This window comes from Peromyscus californicus, unplaced genomic scaffold, assembly GCF_007827085.1.
Source record: "Peromyscus californicus insignis strain IS unplaced genomic scaffold, ASM782708v3 Scaffold_5__1_contigs__length_169319896, whole genome shotgun sequence".
In the NCBI taxonomy this organism is placed as follows: Eukaryota; Metazoa; Chordata; class Mammalia; order Rodentia; family Cricetidae; genus Peromyscus; species Peromyscus californicus.
This window is the reverse complement of record NW_026294573.1, coordinates 122,952,073-122,970,831: the sequence shown is the minus strand read 5'-3', so window position 1 is coordinate 122,970,831 and position 18,759 is coordinate 122,952,073. Positions and strand designations below refer to the sequence as shown.

General features: G+C 39.5%; 1 long non-coding RNA gene and 1 other non-coding gene across 2 annotated transcripts; one reads left to right on the top strand and one right to left on the bottom strand.

The window, feature by feature from the left end:
* Positions 1-3,794: 3,794 nt before the first annotated feature.
* LOC128097754 (uncharacterized) lies at positions 3,795-14,036 on the bottom strand. Its single transcript, XR_008213973.1, has 4 exons — positions 13,748-14,036; positions 12,857-13,026; positions 10,058-10,126; positions 3,795-9,518 (listed from the first exon to the last, which is right to left on the bottom strand). It is a non-coding gene; the product is annotated as an uncharacterized LOC128097754 (long non-coding RNA).
* Positions 14,037-15,307: 1,271 nt separating this feature from the next.
* On the top strand, positions 15,308-15,378 carry Trnag-gcc (transfer RNA glycine (anticodon GCC)). Its single transcript has one exon. It is a non-coding gene; the product is annotated as a tRNA-Gly (tRNA).
* Positions 15,379-18,759: the final 3,381 nt, after the last annotated feature.

The following is an 18,759-nucleotide window of genomic DNA, read 5'->3' as shown; positions in this document are numbered from 1 at the left end:
GGGGTTAGATGATGGGGGTCTAGAATAATGCATGAGAAATTATTCTAAATGTGATGAGAAGCAACTGAAATATTTTTACCATTTGAACAACATGATCTTTGATAAACATCTTCAAAAAGAACTTTTTTTGTCCCAAGTGTATGGTGACATAAAGGGGGAAAATAGCATTAAGTCACTGAACTTGGTGGGCAGGGGTGATAAAGATATTCTATTTAGGGCTGAGCACTCACCAACCTATTTTTTGCAATTTGACCAATTGTGTGTTTGTGGAAGAGTTATAAAATAGTCTTTTCTGGATGTGACAGGGTCATTACACACTTGAATTCACAGTATCTGTGACTGCATATACAAGAAGTGTACAAAATCAAGCTAGCCAGTGTTCCAGCATGGATGCAGGAGGTCTCATGAAATCCCACACAGCAGAAGAACCATTGGTAACTGGTGGCTGTTAGGGGACGAAGATTCAGTTTTCCTCAGGAATGCTGTTCTTTGTAGGTTGTCCATACTCCAGTGGATGGGTCTATACCCAATGTGGTGGTTTGAAAGAAAATGGCTCCCAAAGGGAGTGGTACTATTAGGAGGTGTGGCCTTGTTGTAGGAAGTGTGTCACTGTGTGGGTGGGTTTTGAGATCTCTTTTGCTTAAGCTTCCCTCCGTATGACAGTCAGTCAACTTCCTGTTGCCTGTAAGACATAACACTTTTAGTTACTTCTCTAGTACCACATCTGTGTGCCTGCTGCCATGCTCCTTGCCGTGATAATAGACTGAACTTCTGATATTGTAAGCTGCCACTTCAATTAAATATTTTCCTTATAAGAGTTCCCGTAGTCATAGTGTTTCTTCACAGCAGTAAAAACCCAACTAAGACTCCCATACACATGGTAGCAACAGTAAGTGGAATAAGTGGGTCGAAAGAAATACATGAAGTTGGAATAGAAAAGTATGGAGAGGTATATGATTCAGGGTATATTTGACAAAAGAACATTATATACATGTATGAGAGAGAAAAAGGAGAGAGAGAGAGAGAGAGAGAGAGAGAGAGAGAGAGAGAGAGAGAGAGAGACTGTTTGTGGTAATCCAGTGATCCATTGAGTTGAATAGTTGTGACAACAATTAAGTCATTTTATGTGACACAGAGAAGAATCACTTGTATGTAACAGTTATCATGAGCAACTAGATGTAAGTGGGAGGAATCTAGGGTAACATTGTATTTTCTATTGGAGAAACTAGGTATATGGGGTATCATTAATGTGCAGAAAATACAGAAGCAAGTAGATGGAGGAGGGAGGGACAAAGATGAGCACAGATGCATTGAACTCTAGACCTATTGAGTTTGGTACTAGAGGCACTGAATATATAGTTGTGGGGTGTGGTAAGCGGTTTGAATCACTTAACTGTTTCGAAATCTCTTTCATGCACAGGTGACAGTAGTTTACTTCTGAGTTTCTCTGAGTTTTCTAACTTTAATATTAAACTTAAGCCTGCAGTTTGCTTCTGGTTTCTACTTTACCCAGTGTATGCCCTCTGTGTTAGCAGTCATAGATCTGTAATCACCTTGTAAGCTCCTCAAAAGCAAGGACCTTGCTTTTAGTACTTGGTATCAGTATGAACAATTGGCACAAAGTGACTAATCAATAAATGATTGTCAAGTGAGTGGGTGACTGAATGGACAACTCAGTCATGCACAAATGCAATTATGATACTGCATGGAGGATGCTGTAGTAACAGTATTGACAAAGTCGGATGCTAAGAGGGAGCCTACCTGGGTAAGTTTGGAAAGCATGGCAGATTCATTTTGCTGGGGATTAAAAATACACTCCATAAACCAGAGGAGGAAAAGCACACCAGCATTGGGGCAAATGTATGTGCCGGCAAAGAGGAATGCAGGTACCTTCCAAAAACTGAATGTGACTGAAAAGCAGAAGTGGTGTCCATGCCTGGGAAGAGGAAGGACACTGTAGGGGGACAAGTTACGAGTGTTTTACATCTTTGGTTTATGAAAGAGCAGCCCAGATAAATGAAGGACTCAGCAGGGAAAGACGACACTCCAGCTACTCTAATGAATACCCTGGCCTTGTCTGTAGTATGTAATGGGCCTGATTAATCTAAGACAAAAAGTGGCATTCGTTTGGGGAACACTGGTTTCTAAACACTTTTAATTCTTTCAGAAGCCATTCATAAAATTTAACCCTTTCCCACCTTCAAATTCTAGTGGTTGTAAATGAAGGAAATAAAAATTAGAACTTAACTGGCACTTCAGGGAAAACCTCCCCATTTGTGTATAGACACACACATACTCATCTCTTTATATCTCTCTCATATATATAGACATGACTCATATATATATATTATATATATATATTATATTTGAGATACATATATGCATACATCATACACCTGTCTCTCATTATACAAAACAAGCATCTAGGAGCTAACAACTAAACATAAAAAAAAAATACAATAAGATAAAACAAAAACCATCCTATTGAAGTTAGACATGACAACCCAACAGAAAAATAAAAAAGCCCCAAGAAAAGGCACAAGAAAAAGAAGCACATTCCTTCACACATTCAGGAGTCCCATAAAAGTACTAAACTGAAAACTGTAGTATGTGTGCAGAAAACCTGGTGCAGACCTGTGCAGGCCCTGTACATACTGCTTCAGTCTTGTGAGTTCATGTGAGCTTTGCTCAGTTTTTTTAAATTTAAATTTTTTTTTTTTGTTTTTTGTTTTTTGAGACAGGGTTTCTCTGTGTAGCTTTGTGCCTTTCCTGGAACTCACTTGGTAGCCCAGGCTGGCCTCAAACTCACAGAGATCCGCCTGGCTCTGCCTCCCGAGTGCTGGGATTAAAGGCGTGCGCCACCACCGCCCGGCTTAAATTTAAATTTGTATTCTTCTCTCATCTAATACATTGCAGTATATATTATATACTGCAGTTTCCCCACCTCAGACAAGAGCATGCCTCCTAGGGACATAAACCAAACACAGCACAAGAACCTACAATAAAACCCGGCCCATATGATCACATCAAGGCTAGATGAGGCAACCCAGTAGGAGGGGCAGGGTCCCATAAGCAGGCAAAAGAGTTACAGATAGCTCTTGCTTCCACTGTTAGAAATCCCACAAAACAGTAAGTTACTCAATCATCACATGTATGCAGAAGACCCAGGTCAGAGTCCTATTGGCTCCCTGATCTCTGCAAGCTCCCATGAGTCTCAGTCAGTTAATTCTGTGGGCCTTGTTCTCCTGGTGTCCCTTTCCCCTCTGGTTCCTCTGATCCTTCCTTCCCTCCTCCGCAGGACTCCCTGATCTCTGCCTAATGTTTGGCTGTGGAATCCCTGCATCTGCTCCCGTCAATTGGTGGTTGAAGTCTCTTTGGGTCTGTCTGATGACAATTCTGCTAGGCTCTGGTCCTAGAACACTATGCAGGCCGGATAAACTGTAGGTAGAAGGTTTTGAGGCTGACTTGGTGTCCTCATCCCAACACTTGAGGCCTTGCCTGGTTACAGAAGATGGCCAGTTGAGGCTGTCTGTCTGCCATTACCAGCAGTCTTTGCTATGGTTACTCTCATAGATTTCCGGCCCTAGGTTTCCACCTTGCCCCCGAAATGCCCCTCCCGCCAATTCCAGTAATTTCTCCTTTTTTCCCCCCTCCTCTAACTGATCCCTCCTATTCCCAACCCGACCCACCCCTGAGTCCATTAGTGAAATATATTCTATTTCCCCTTCCCAGGCAGATCCTTGTGTCCCCCACCCACTCCCACTCCTTAAGCCCGCTGCTTTGTTACTTAGCCTTTCCGGGTCTGTGGTCCATAGCATGATTATTTTTTTTTCTTTATAGCTTATATCCACTTATAAGTAAGAGCATGCTATGCTCAGTTGTTTTTATAAGGCCTTATTCTGGGGTCCTCTTTCCCCCTCTGTCTTCGCAGCTCCTACCTTCTCATCCACTGGGTTCCCGTGAGCTCTGAGGAGAGGGATTTGGTGGAGACATCTGGTCCGGAGCTTTAGAAAACTGGCATTTTTAAAGTGTTAAATGACTTTTATAAACTTCCTATGATTTGAGGCAGATGAGAAAACCTGAGCACAGAGGCAGTGGAAGTTGAGTCCTGGGCAGAGACTCAAAATATGAGAAATTTATTGATCCTTTTTATAGCGTTTAAACCTCAAATTTTCAAACTTTGGGCAGATACTTCCTTGACCTGGATCTTAACTCCTTCAGGCATTCCTGTTAATTAACTGTTTCTCCAACTTCAATAGACATCCTGGTTCATAGAGAAGCTCAGTAAATGATTGTTAAACAGAATAAGACTTCATTTCATTTACAGAATGAAGCACATTAAAACAAGAGAATCATCAAGAAAAACTCTATCCTTCCCATTTTATTACTTCATGACTTTAATTTCTAATTTTTAGTAGTACCATCATATTCATAAAAGAGAAAGACATATTGCTTAACCATTTACAAAACAATTTTGTATATCTAAATTAAAAAAATAATCTAGTAACCCTGAGAGCTAAGTTCAACCACATGCACTTTAAGAAACAGAAGCTTAAGATAGGAGCCAATAAAGCAACAGAACCTGAATTTAAAATCTAATCTAACTTTGTAAACTGAGTATTTTCCCATTATTTTGAGAAGCAAATTTTTATATATGGTGTCTCTTTTGAATGAATCTCCCTGCCCCTTCAATATGACATTGGAATATAGCCTATTGTGCTGTTAAATTAACACAGCTTATTTGAAAACTCTAAGAGTCTACTAATAAAAACAAAATAGTTTTATTTTTAGTGACATTTTGAAAAGCTCAAGTGTTTCATTCTGATGGCGAATATACACTGACAAGGGTATGCCCTTCTACCTGAAAGACATGAAAAGTCTCTACCAAGTCACTTGCAGATGTCTCTGTCCTGAGTTTCTTGGCGAAGTTTACTCTTGAGAGTAGATCTGCTTTACTCACAAGAGACATTATGTGAGTTGAATATAAATGAAACCAGATTCTGAGAGATTACAGGAAAATTGAGTTTTAAACATTCCATTGGAATTCTTTGGGTAAAATCTCAATTACAGAAAACTAAGCATCTGACTAGCAAGGCTCAAAGAGTGAGCTGGCAAATACAATGTGCTCTTGTACAATTGCTCTGGGATATATAGATCAGCTTCTACTTCTGTTGGGAAAAAAACATTAGAGTGACATTTGTATGGGGCCTATCATTGTCCTGATAAGTTGATACTGAAACTGGTAATCAGTGGAATTAGAGGCATCCTATTTCCTGTTTGAATAGGAGTAAGTCAGAGACACAAAGAAAGACTCCATCTTGATGTGTCCTATATTTCCTTATTCAGGTTTTGCAAGCCAGTATCTCTTACTTGGTCATGGCATAGGTGTAGCTTCCAGGATAGGTCAGTAACACAGTATAACCTAAGAAGTAATTATAGGATACTGAGTTAGCTGACTTCCCCCTTATTAAAGCAGCCACATGCAGTAGTTCTTGTTGCATAAACAAATGGAAAATCTTTATGTGGGTCTCTGAAATCTGTCTTTGAGAACAGTGAGTTTTGTTTGTAGCAAGCCCAATATCTTTTCAATTACTAAACCTACAGGTCCTATGCAGCGTGAGAGTTTCTTGAAGAGAAAATCAAAGATGTTCAGAATTACATTAAATCCTTGATTTTGAACAGGAAAATGTTACTCTGCTCTCTTTGAGGAATCTGGATACACATAAGCTCATTTACAGAGGATTTTTGTTCCATTGCGAAGCAGATATGCTTTAGTTAGGAATGAGTTTTTGGAACCTTACTTTTACTGTTTTCGGTGACCCTCCAGTGAACATGTATTTCTGTGCATAGACCTGGGAATTTTGGAACGGAGACCAATGCTGCAATTAATTGTCTCCTACTCATACACACTGCTATTGTCTACTGAGTAAAGGCTCTACCCTGCCATTAATTCTTCCCCTACATTTCCTAGTTATTGCAAAGGGACTCCTACACCCAAATTAATGGCAGAGAATGTCCCTAGGTGCTAGGAAGTTTGCAAGTTGTGGCTCTCAAAACCATGAATTAGACAGTCACAATATATGGGTACAAGTGACATCCGAAGGCACTTTAACCCTCCATCTTCCAAAGTTATGGTCAAAGATGCCCCAATGTGGATATCATTTATTTTCTACTGAAATTTCTTATTCCCTGTAAGTTTGTGCTCTGAATTTAACACTGCGTGATTATGTTTCTCTGAGGATGTGCTGTATATACTGTTGAATAGCTATGAATATCATTGTGTAGCCTCTGATCAGACAATCATTTCTTTCTTGCCTGCAGGGTCTCACATACCACACGGCTAGTCAGGGGACTGGATGATTCTCTTTGTGTCTGAGTTTATTTGCAATATATTTATTCTGTAGTTTAGTTGTAAGTGTATTGGGAGCCTCAAGTATTCATGCCAGGTTTCAAAATATTTGGATAAAAATAATTCTTAATGCAAATGATAAATTTCTCACATTTATGTAGTTATTAAATCATTTTTATATTATGTCTTTCTTTGATCTTCACAGCAACAGTGAAAGTGAACTGACAGAATTACAAACCACTGGCCATGGATGGACAAAATATATTCTGATGACAATTCACACAGCTCCTCATTATATAACATCTTTTTTCTTAGGGAGTTTAAATTCTTGCTCCTCCATTCGATGGCAGTCAAAACAGTATAGCCCTCTGGTTTAAATAACTGGTGAAAAATGTACCCCCCCCCTACCTTTTTCTTTAAATTCAAAATAACTTTACTTACAGAAATTTCTCTCTGGCAGAAGATCTGTATTTCATCTTTTTAAAAGTTCAGAAATCTTTTTATGTAATTAACAATCTTTGTTCATCCCATGGTTTTTGAACGGCTGTTGTGAGAGCTGTTACTAAATTCTGCATTTTTAATTCATAATAATAAAATCCATACATGTTAATACAATGTTATTTAATGAAAAATATCTACATATTCAAATTAAAAAAACAAAATTCAAGCAAAGTATGTTTGTTCAGCTTCTTCTGTTTCTCAAATCTTTTCAAGGTCTAGGTTAACGGTAAATAAATGAATCTGCACACCTGTTTCTTCATGTGGTTCTTTTTGGGTTTTATTTGTTCATTTGTTTTTCAATCTGTGATTTAAAAAAAATCTACCGTTATCTTATTTTTTTAGTATTCAGTTTTCTTCTACTTTCCTGGTTTTTCTTTTTTGCCATCATAAATAATGCTGCAGTAAATAGCTTTGTATATATTTTTGAAAATATAAAGTAAGTTGTGGGTTAGGAAGGCAGGGGCAGGCTGCTGACTACTATCTTTCATCATTTTTATCTGGTAGACAGCTCTTGTTGCCTAGATCCAGGCCTTATTCACTTAGATAACACACCTGCTTCCTGAATTTGGGTCTTCTCTCTCTTACTGGAACCCATCAGCTGCCAGCTTCATGCCCACTCAAAGCTGTATGCTTTCCCTTTTGATCCCAGGGGTAGGTTCTCTCCAGCTGTGGCATCATGCCACGGAGCTGGAGAAATTGTTTTTTTCTTTAACACTAAATCCAGAGAGATCCCCACAGGGCAGCTCCCCATCATGAACTTGTGGTGATATATTTTCTCCTGATCTTAGATGGAGAATATATTGGCAGTTACTGAGAAATTCAAAATAGTGTATACTTCACGAAAATCACAATGACATTCCTGTGATGGTGACAAGGAAGCAAGACTTTGCCTTTCGTGGATGATGAAATCAGCTCAAAGAAATGTTAGGTAAATGCTCAAGATCACACAGGTAGTACATTCAGGCATGTGAGTAGGAAGAGATGTACAAATCAAAGTGCCACTAACATTCCTGGGGCCATTCCTTTCATCTGCCTTGGTGTTTGTGAAGGAGAGCGTGTCTCCGAAAGCACACTTTTATGTTCTGAGAGGTCTCAACATGCAGATTTGATGAACACTCTACTTTCCTACTACTCAGAAGTATTCTTGAAGTCTTCCAACTGAAATTTTGTTTGCATCATTTTATATTGTTTATGCCCTTCGAATGGGCTACAAAGAAGATTATGAGAGATCCATATATAATACCATTGCTAAAATGAGAACACAGCCTCAAGATATAATTCTAGTACACATTTAAGGAGAATTTTCCTTCCTAGCTTTCTGATTTCCTACCATTCCTTCTTGAAGAATTTGACACCAGAAATATTAACCAGGGTTGACCAAGATGGGCATCTGCTAATGGGAGTTAGCGGGCACAGTGGAAGCAGCACGTGGGACCTGGTTAGCATCTGCATTCGTTGACAAAGGAAGTCCCTGTGGGTGAGTGATAATGACACGGGGCGAAATGCTAGACCCTCTGGGAAGAGTTTAGACACAGGGCAGACTGGGCAACAAGCATAATAGATAGAATACGTTGTAAATTTCTACTTATTGAAGAAGACGTTTAATGTACGCAGAGGGGAATGTTGGGACCAATCATTTGATGGCTAATCTTCAATGACAACTTGCCTGGATTTAGAACCCCTCAGAAATAAACCTCTGTTTACATCTGTGAGAGTGATTTTTAAATAGATACAACTGAAGAGGGGGGACCCCCCCTAAATGTGATTGGCATCATTGCATGGGGTGAGCTCCCTGATTGTATGAAGAGGAAGAAGTGAGAGGAATGGCAGCATTTACTGCAGTCTTCCTTACTGCTGAAGGTGCAGCCAGCAGTCTTGTCCCTGCTGTGTCTCCCCCACCATGCTGTGCTGTGCTCGCATCCCATGACTCCACCTTCCTTAAGTTTCTTCTCTTAGCTATTTGGTCACTGATACAAGAAAAGTAATCAATCCACTCTGTGATAGGGTTAGATTTCCATATCAGGGTCTGGCAACAATGATACCTCAATAACACATGTAGTTCCTAGGTCTATAGTTTCTTTTTCTTGTTTAGACATATTTATTTCATTTTATAGCTATGAATATTTTCCTGCATGCATATATGTGTATCACATGAGTGCCTGGTGATTTTCCTGCATGCATGTGTGTGTACCAATGTGTGCCTGGTGCTTGCTAAAGCCAGAAGAGAACAGCAGATACTCTAGAATTGAAGTGACGGACAATTGTGTGTGGATATATGAGTGCTGGGAACTTAAACTAGGTCCTTTGAAAGTGCAGCAAGTGCTCTTGACCACTGAGCAATCTCCAGCCCTAGATCTTTAGCTCCTTCAGCACAATTCTTTTCTAGAGGGAACCAGATTTCCTTAGAAAGAAGCAAATGATAGCCTTTGAAGTTCTTGTTCCAGAAATGGAGGAATGTTCAGAGAACATAGTAGACACTGGAGATCAGAGAAAAGGAAGCACAGCAGAAGCCAGCTTGCAGAGTTCTGTCCAAACCTGGCATAATCCGAATCTCAAAAGGACAAACATTCCAGGTACACAGATGACACATCAGTGGTGAAAATCGAACACTTTGCCTAGACACCAGTGAGGGAGCATGGTTTTCCATGGGTTTCCTCCTAAACAATTACTAAATATAAGGAGAAAAGGAAGACCATTACAACAGAGAAACTTCATTAACTGTATCTTAATCAAATGGTAGAAAAATAACAATATAAATGTTGAAGCAGTTTAAAGCCAGATATGAGACAATAAGCAAAAGGAAAAAAAATAACATACTGTCTGCAACACTTTTCAGATAAATATGCAAAATTCCTAACTATAATCATAAAGAAACATGAGATAAACTGAAGTCAGGGATGTTATAAAAACTGGTTTTTATTGTTCAGTGCCAAGGTCATGCAAGACAAGCAAAAAATGAGGAGCATCTGAGGATGTAGGAGATGAGACAGACAACATCCAAGGTAACAGTGACTTGGAGTATCTTTTTGTCACTAATGACATTATAGGAACAAGTGGTGAAATTTGAGGGAAGTGTGTGGGTTTTATGATGCTAATGTATCAACATAACTTCCTGATTTTGATGGCTTTATTGAGGTTATGCAGGAGAATGTCTTTGAAAGAATTACTCTAAAATCTTCAGAGGTGGTGGGGAATCACATTGCAAACCTTAGAAATGGCTCACAGGAAAATGCTCCTCCTCCTCCTCTTCTTCTTTGTATTGTATTTGCAATTTTCCTGTGGTTTATAAATATTTAAAAGAATAAAGAAATAATGAAAAGACAAAGGGTAAACTGTACTAAAGTATCTTAGTTGAAAATGAATTGAATTCAGATTGAACAGTATAATTTATCTTTGAGTTTCTAATAATCAATGCATCAAGGTAAACATGAGTCCCTGAAGCAAATCTGTTTGCTGAGAGCATCCAATGTGTTTTGTAGTGGAGTCTGTTAGAAGAGGTATGAAATTTATACTGGGAACAGCCCATCAGCTCTGATCCTTCCACTCTATGGTTCAATTTGTATAAGCAGTTCCTTTCTATAACTATGTCTCATAAGTGATTTTCCTGCAAGTTTTAGTGTTAATCTAAGTAGTTTCTTCTCCAGATGAATATTTTCCACATTAGCTTCAACCACACATTCTATATGCTCTGTGTTTCCTGCCCTTCCACTCCCATTAATTCTGGAGAGGACTTTTGAGTCTAGAGAATAAGAGATATACCTTTTTAAAAATAAGAATATAAAACACAATAAGATAAAAAAATAATACATTGCGGTTGAACAAGACAAATCAACAGAAGGAAAGAGTCCAAGAGAAGGCCCAAAAAACAGAGGCCTACTTGTTTACACACTTAGGAATCACCTAAAAACACCAAACTGCCGGGCGGTGGTGGCGCACGCCTTTAATCCCAGCACTCGGGAGGCAGAGCCAGGCGGATCTCTGTGAGTTCGAGGCCAGCCTGGTTTCCAAAGCGAGTTCCAGGAAAGGCGCAAAGCTACACAGAGAAACCCTGTCTCGAAAAAAAAAAAAAAAAAAAAAAAAAAAAAAAAAAAAAAAAAAAAAAAACACCAAACTGGATGTCATATCCTAAAACACAGATATAGAGGGCCTTGTTTTTTTGGTGTCCTCCATTCCCTCTGGCTCTTACATTCTTAAGGGGAGAAATTTGAGGGAGACATCCCAGTTAGGGCAGAGTGTTCTAACATCTCTCATTCTCTTCATAATGACTGTCTGTGAGTCTCTATATTTGTTCCCACCTGCTGCAGGAGGAAGTTTCTCTGATGAAGGCTGAGCAAGACCCTGATCTATGAGTATAACAGAATGTCAGTAGGAGTAATTTTATTGCTACCTTTTTTTTTAGAACAGTGTTACATTTTTAAAAAAATGAATGAATGAAAACCTAGCCACTAGGGTAAATGTTAACAACTGAAATACCATTTATACCTGCTGGGAAACAGAAAACTAGCTATCTGCACTCGAGTGGGTATATCAACCACTCCATGATGGGCCTCATGTTCAGGGTAGTTGACCAACATATAATGGACTCCACGGCTTTTTGTGTGCTTTTGTTTGGTTACAATATTTTGTTGATGTTGTTGGGAGAGATGTTGTTGTATTTTGTTATTTTGATTCTGGGGAATTTATTTGTTTAGAGAAACGACTTAAAGTTGGGTGGGCATGGAGAGGGAGCTCTAGAAGGATTGGAGTGAAAGGAAAACTATGATCAAAATATATTTAAATTTAAAATTTTTTTAAATAATAATAAAAATTACTGAAAGGAAAAACAGAACAGTAGTATTTGGTTTTAAGGGGTATACATTTTGAATATCATTTTTAACATCTCATTTTTATCATATGTATGTGTGTGTTTTGCCTGCATGTATGTTTGTGTATCCCATATGTGTCCAGAACCTGCAGATGTCAGAAGAGAAAGCTGAGCATTAGGGAGATGTCTCAGAGTTTGAGTGCTTGCCGATCTTTCAAGGGACTGGGATTTGGTTCCCAGCACCCATATCAGGAGGCTTATAACACACACCCTATAACTTTTACAATCCCGAGCATGTAACTCCAGCTCCAAGGAATCTGATGGCCTTTATGGCCTGTACGGGCACAGGCAAATACATAGCATATAGTCAAACAAACACAAATAAATAAAAAAATAGAGAACTAAGTCTTTAAAAACAAAGAAAGAGAGAAAACTGGGAGTAGAAATATAGCTCTTCAGGTAAAATGCTTGCCCTGCCTGTGTAAATATGGGGACTGGAGTTCAGATATTTAATACCCAGGCAAGTGCCTGAGGGGCATGGTGTCCCACCAGAAACTTCTTGGAGCAAGCTGGCTAGCTAGACAGGTGAATCAGAAAGTTAAAGTTCAGAGAAACTCTGCCTTAATATATAAGGAAGACGATACTTATATCAACCTCTGGCCTCCACTTACAGGCAAAATCACTTGTACCACACATTAAGTAAAGATGAATTTGCATGTGTACAACATCTGATTCATATGCACTTGCAAAACCAACAACAGAAAAGAGAAAGAGGTCGCGGGATGGCCCCCACAGGCTTACACATCTAAATGCTTGATTGCCAGTTGAAATTCCTTGGGAAGGCTTAGGCGGTGCGGCCTTGTTGGAAGAGGTGTGTCATTGGCGGGTGCGCTATTTCAAAGCCCCACGCCATTCCCAGTTAGAGAGCAGCTAAGACAGCAGAGCTCACCAGCAGAGCTCACCAGGGCCCGTAGTGATCTGTCTAAGTGTGCATGCAGCTTTTAATGAATTTTGGTACAATTCCTGGCTAAGTGGCTCTGAAGATTTTCTTCTTCCTGTAGCATTTATTGTCTGTATAATAGTTTTATTTTATAAATTTAGGGGAAAATGAACCTTAAGATGCCTAATACAAAGCAGTGTTTAAGTACTTTTAAAAGTTAACATACAAAACGACGGGCTTCATTATACTCCGCCGTACATACTTTGATTGTACTCCTCCATTCTTCACTGTCTTCTCCCATTCTCCTGCACCTCTTATTTGGCCATCGTCCTCCTCACAAATCACCGAACTGAATCTTGCTTTCATGACACATGGATTAATCACTTTTCTTTCCCTTTTCTCTCCTTTAAGGTATTTTCTTTTCTCATGGTCCTTTATTTGATTTATTAGAGAGAGAGAGAGAGAGAGAGAGAGAGGGAGAGAGGGAGGGAGAGAGAGGTGGTGGTAGTATTTAAATTTATGATCATTTATATCCTCTAATTCTGAAAGTTTTATTATTCCTCTTTTTGGCTGAAATCTGTACTAGGCCCTCAATAGTCTAGATGCATTTGATTATTTTTTTCTTTTTCTTTTTTTAAAAAATTTGTTTGTATGGGTGTTTTGCCTGCATATATGTATTACATGCAATGCAATACCCTCAGAGGCGAGAAGAAGTCACTGAATTACTCCCTAGCACTAGAGATACAGAATGGTGTCAACAGTCTTCAGGGTGTATTGGATCTTACCAAGGTCCTCTGGAAGAGCAGCCAGTGCCTCTTAACTGCTGAACCATTGCTTTAGACCCCTGTATATGATTCATAGTGGGCTGTATTTTAGTCTTTACCTAGAATATGACACTAGTCTGGGATTCACATAGAAGCTTCCTCTGTGACAGAGAAAAGTGTCATATACTAATCCCAGGCTTTAGACCATTATGCTATCCTTGGCTTTATGGGGAACAGCTAGGACCTCAGGCTTATACTCAGGTGAATTTCTATCTTAATGCTAACCTGCACCTAAATAGTAGCATATTCATGTGTACACTTGTAGTTACTATTCTTACTTCATTAAGGAATAACAAAGAAAGGGAAATAGATGATGTGAGGCCACTGACTCTTTCAATACTTTCCTGAAATCTTCTCTTCAGCAGGATTCCCCCAGATGGGCCCAATGCTTGGCTGTGGGTCGCTGCATCTGTTTCCATCAGTTGATGGATGAAGCCTTTCTGGTAACAATTGGAATATCCACCAATCTATGAGTATAGCAGAATATCATTAGGAATCATTAGATTGCTCTTTTTTCCCTCCAACTGTGTTTGGTTCTATCCTAGATCCCTGGGCCCTCCAGCCTCTGGGTCTTGGCACTCCAGGCAATGTCAGGGGTGGACTCACTCTCGTGGTATGGGTCTGAGGCTGGACCACTCATTAGTTGGCCACTCCCACAATCTCCATGCCACCCTTACCCACCCACCCCCACACATCCCATAGGCAGGATGGCTGTAGGTAAAAGGTGGTGTGGCTGGGCCAGCGTTCCAATCCCTCCACCAGAAGTCTGGCTCAGTCCCAGGAGATGGCCAATTCAGGCGACACATCCATTACTGTTAGGCGTCTTTGCTGGGGTCATCTTTGTAGATTCCTGGGAGTTTCCTTTGCACCAGGTTTCTACCTGATTACCTGATCCTGAACTGCCTCCCCCCCACCTCCCCCATTTCTAGTCATCTCTTTCAGGTCTCTCCCTTTCCATCTACCCTCCAATCTGATCCCTCATGTTCCCATCTCTACCCTCCCCCAGTACACTCATGAGATCTCTTCTACTTCCCCTTCCCAGGGAGATCCATAGCAGGGACTCTAGGCAGAAACCTGGAAGCAGGAACAGAAGCAGAGACTGTCGAGAAATGCTGCTTGCTGGCAGCCTGTTTTTTTATGGCACCCAGGACAATCCGCCCAGGGATGGTACCAACTCCAGTAGGCTGGAGCCTCCCACATCAATCGTCAATCAACAGATGCACCATAGGTTTGTGTACAGGCCAAGCTGATAGAGCTATTTTCCCAAGTGAGGGTCCTCTTCTCAGATAATTCTAGCCTGTGTCAAACTGATAACTAACCAGGAGGACTAGGTATAATGCATTCTCTTTTATTTACTTTTGTTCCAAAATGTCAGTGGACATATCTTTCATAACAGGTTTAACTATCTGCATTGCTGCATCCAATCATAAACTAGACTGGACTTTTGCCTTTCAATTTGGGAATGTTGCCAACAGTGACATGATGTGCTGTTGATTCACTGGTGAGTTGATCTTCCTGTATTCATCATATAGATAACCTTGATCTTGATATTTGGTTTTGTAAAAATAATGTTTATCTATCAGCATGAGAAAAAGTACACATGAAGCATGTTTCTTTGTATAGGAAGAGTTATCTTAAATGTAAGGCTTAACCAGTGTTTGATTAATTGAAAAATTTTTAGTAATTTGAGAGTTGAAGTAAATTTTTAAAGATTCTGTCACTCCCCCTTTCTCTGTTGTCAGGATTCACTGATGATATTTGAACATATTCTATAGAGGAGTGATTTGAATTCATGACTAATCATAGCATTATAAAGTATTTTCATTACGAGAAACATTTCCTGTCCTCAATATTCATGGATCAGCATAAAATGATCCTGAGAGGCCATGGCATGGGTGGTTCAGTGGTAGAATTCTCACCTGCCACACGGGAGGCCCAGGTTCAATTCCTGGCCCATGCAGAGTCCAGTCCCTTTGCCAGGCAGTGGCACACAACTTTAATCCCAGAACTTGGGAGGCAGAGCTAGGTGGATCTCTGTGAGTTCGAGGCCAGCCTGGTCTACAGAGTGAGATCTAGGACAGGCACCAAAACTACACAGAGAAACCCTGTCTTGAAAAAAAGATATCCTGAGCCCCAAATCAACCAACCACTGGCTTGATCTGTGAACTAAGAACAAATTTCAATATTTTGAAAAAAATATCAAGAAAGTAGATGCCTTAAAATAACTTACAGTCTGTAAATCCTACACTGTTTTGTTTCCTAGTCGACCCTTTACTGGAAGATTTGCTGACCGTGTTTTAATTCATTTCCCCTGGCGTGGGGTGTGGTGGAGGAGATAGTGCAGACACACAATAACAGACAAAATGGAGACCCATGGACGTCCATGTTCTATGCAGGGCAGACCAGCTCAAGAGTTGCCATCTGAAGCATGAGTCTCTCTTTCTCAGTTGTCTACTCTCATGCACTTTTCCCAGACCTCCTGGACAGATACACTGAACAAGTGACTTGGCTATGTCCTTCTTGAAGAGCTTGTCTGTGACTAGTCCTTCCTGAATTGTTGACAGGGACTTTCCTGTGGCTCAGCTAACTCTTTCCAGTGCAGGAATTGCTTCTGAATAATGTAGTAGGTGCAGGATAACTAACATTTTGATTTTTAATCATATTATTTGGAAATCACTAGGAGGATGATATATTAGAAAAATTTCTAACTACTGAATGAATTCTCCAAGCCTGTCAATTTCAATTACTGAACAAAACCTTTTGTGAAATAAGTATATGATTTTGGCCCTCTGTTTTCTAAGCTATTGAAAAAATTTACCTATTAGTTTTGGATGTGTATGTATGTTCATGATGATGGGATTATGTGCCATAGACATGGATGTAGAGGATAGCTTGTGTAGAGACAGTTCCCTTATATTTCAAAAAAAAATTATTAGAGAATTTCATACATTTTTACCATTCCTCCCTTTCCATATTTGTGTGAGTTCTGAGAATCAAATTTAGTTTTTTAGGTTTTGTGGCAAGTGCTTTTACCCACTGAGACATCTTGCTGGCTTCTACAGTATTTGGAGCAAAGTATATTTCAAGAAAGGAATAATGACAATAACTTAGACTTGTTTTTTCAATTTCAATTTGTTCTACATTTAAATAAAATATTAAAAAAATTTACTACATAAATGTAGATGAATTTCTAAACAGTCTTATTAAATAAGAAACAGAGCCAAATACAGGTGTAATAACCAAAGAGATCAGAGAAATAGCAAAGAGCCACTGGCTAGCCTTAACACCACACTGTAGCTTCCCAAGAGAGAGCTTCTTCCTGCCTAACCTGTGCTTTTATTGTTTTCCTGTTCTGTCTTCTCATTGGCTCTAGGCCCAGCCACATAACTTCCTCATCACTGCCTGTCTATACAGACCTCTAGGTCTCTATTGTTGGTACTGGGATTAAAGGCATGTGTCATTACACTTGGCTGTGTCCTTGAACACACAGAGACTCTGCCTGCCATGTGATCAGATTAAGGGCATGTGCTACCACCACTTGACTTCTGTTTATGGCTCACTATGACCTCTGATCTCCAGGCAAAGTTTATTTATTAACATTCAAATAAAATATCACATTTCAGCACAAATAAAATACCACCACACATAAATGAACTTTGATTGTTAAAAGTTTCATTTATTTTATTTTTATTGTGTATGAGTACATTTCCTGCATGTATGCATGTGTATCACATGTGTGCTTAGTGCTCATGTAGGTCAAAAAAGGGTGTCAAATCCTCTGGAATTGGAGTAATTTATGGTTGTAGCTACTATGTCAGTGTAGGAATTAAACTCAGATTCTCTGCAAGAGCAACATGTGTTCTTAAACATGAAGCCATCTCTCCAGTCCTATGAATCACCTTTTCTTATAAAATTATAATATTAATATTTAGTTAGTTTATATTGCCCAGTATGTCTCCTAGCCATCATGTTTAAGTCTAGTTTTCAAATAGAACCATTATTAATTTAAAAGTTAAACCAATACTGGGTTCTTCCTAAGGGTCTATGACTTCTCTAGTCATGGATTTTTGACCAGTGCTATGGTATCAGTAATTCACTCCTGTAGATAAGGTCCCAAATCCAATAAGAAAGTTGTTAGTTATATGTCTTACCTAGGGTGACTATTACTATGATGAAACACCATGACCAAATCAACTTGGCCAGGAAAGGGTTTATTTGGATTACATTTCCACAGTATAGTCCATCACTGAAGGAAGTCAGGACAGGAGCTCCAAGAGTGCAGGAACCTGGAGGGAGGAACTGATACAGATGCCATGGAGGAGTGCTGCTTACTGGCTTATTCCCCATGACTTACTCAGCCTGCTTTCTTATAGATCTCAGGAACACCAGCTCAGAGGTGGCCCCACCCACAATGACTGGGCCCTCTTCCATCCATCAATCACTAATTATAAAAATGTTCTACAGGCTTTCTCAGCCCAATCTTATGGAGGAATTTTCTTAATTGAGGTTCTCTCCTCCCAAATGACTTTAGCTTATGTCAACTTGATATAAAACTGTCTAGCACATTACCCCAAACCATTTTACTTAGAGGCATATCTTGCACATTCCGTATTGTAGCATGTAGTGTCCAGATCTGGATAAGAACACTGATTCCTTTCTCCCAGCAGCTTGCATAACCCTTTCTGGCACAATGAAAACTATCCAGCAGGAAGATAGCTTCCCAGGTGGTTTGATATTACTCTCTCTATGTCCTGGAGCCAAAGTATGTGGTTCCTTCAGCAGTAGGGTCTTAAAATGTAGTTATTATGGATAATCAAAGCAGCAGCAATAGCCTGTGTTGTTTTGGAGACCCCTGAAACCTACCTGATCAATAACTTATAAGAAGATAACCCATAGTTTCTACTGAGACTTTCATTTAATAACCTGTGTCTTCCAGAAGCAACAGTGTTCACCCACACAGGATAATTTCATTGTAACTCTTTCTCATTTCTTTTTGAAGTGCATTTTGAAATTATCTTAGTAGTGGGTTTCCATAAGGATATTCATATATGCTTAGTTTTGGTTAACCTACTAACTACTCCCTCTTCTTCCCCATTCTACCTACTCTCTTCCTTGCTTGACCCTGTAATCACTAGCATTCCCATCTCTTCTTTTTTTTCAATATGCTCTACTATCATTCAACTGTTTTGTTGTTTTGTTTGTCAAATAGTAGGCTTCCCTATGGCTTTTCATACCCACTTCCTTTTGGAAGTTAGTCTGCCTCTTTGCCCCTTCATTTCCCCATGCTCTTACAATCCTCCATGCTTAAGCCTTTCCACACCTAGTGTTCCACCTCACTCCT